Below are 1,336 nucleotides of genomic sequence, written 5' to 3' on the forward strand. Positions count from 1 at the left end.
GGTTACGCTAGGGTAAAAAGGTGCCTTAGACTTCGTCTTTGCCTTCCCTTTCATCAACCGTGACCCCCAAACTCGTCTCTTTGATTTTCGTAGATTAGGAGTCATCTAAAAAGGTTTTTACTTCATTTTTTCAAAAACTACTTTTTAGGGTGATTTGGTACACCCCAACTCAATACCAAGTGGTGATTCCTACTTTTATGTTTAAAAACCTTTTAGAATATCATTTTGGCCAAACCGTCGCATTTAAAAAGTCCCATGGCCTTTCCATTTATTTCTCACATTCACACACTTCACACATTTCATGCACACTACACATTATGACTACAAACAACTTTATTTTCCTTTTTCTCAAAAAATGGGGCGCGACAGGTGGATCAAATGCAAAGGGTTTTGAGAGACTATCCATTGTTGAATGAATTCGGAGCACAAACAAACATAGTAAGGTTGGCCATAAATGCAAACAACATTGAAATCAAACTCGCTCTCGTTCAAATGATCCAAAAAAAATCAATTTAGAGGAAACACAAACATGCATCTAGCCAACTTCACAGACCTTTGTGGTACAAGTAAAGTAAATGAAATAAGTGATGATGCAATTAGTTTTAGGTTATTTTTATTTTCACTTTGTGACAAGGCAAACGTATGACTAAATTCATATCCACCCAATACTTTTACTACATTGAGTGAAGTGTCTAAAATATTCTTAAATAAATATTTTTCACCCAATAAAATGGCTAAATTTCATATGGCTATTACAGGTTTTACTCAACACGAAGGAAAGTTATATGAAATATGGGAAAGATTCAAAGAGTTTCAAAGGAGATGTCCACATCATGGCCTTCCGAAATGGTTGATTGTTCAAATTTTCTATAATGGTCTTACCTTTCAAACCAAGATCACTATAGATTTCGCTGTTGGAGGAGCACTTATGAAAAAGTCACCTAAGGATGCACAAAAGTTGATAGAAGAAACAGTCTCGAATAATTATCAATGAACAAATAAAAGAGATAAGCCAAGAAAACTGGCTAGTATGTATGAGGTGGATATTTTAAAATTTTTAAGTGCTAAATTGAAAAATATTTTTAATTCTTGAATGGATAAATTTGAGAAATTGCTTAGTAGACAAGGTGGGACGAGTACAAGTTCTACTATAAGTGTTGCTTTATACTCTAATTGTGGTGGAAATCATGATGATTCTAATTGTTTCAATGTTGAGCGAGTTCAATATGTCAATTATAACCACCCATTTCAAAATAACTTCTTTTCCAACACTTACAACCCTAGGTGAAAAAATCATCCCAATTTAGGATGGAGGGATCAACCTAATCAAAACAGT

General features: G+C 34.0%; 1 non-coding gene across 1 annotated transcript; it reads right to left on the reverse strand.

Annotated features, from left to right (window-relative positions):
- Positions 1–737: 737 nt before the first annotated feature.
- LOC113733525 (small nucleolar RNA R71) lies at positions 738–840 on the reverse strand. Its single transcript, XR_003459037.1, has one exon. It is a non-coding gene; the product is annotated as a small nucleolar RNA R71 (small nucleolar RNA).
- Positions 841–1,336: the final 496 nt, after the last annotated feature.

Source organism: Coffea arabica, chromosome 2e (genome assembly GCF_036785885.1).
Source record: "Coffea arabica cultivar ET-39 chromosome 2e, Coffea Arabica ET-39 HiFi, whole genome shotgun sequence".
In the NCBI taxonomy this organism is placed as follows: domain Eukaryota; kingdom Viridiplantae; phylum Streptophyta; class Magnoliopsida; order Gentianales; family Rubiaceae; genus Coffea; species Coffea arabica.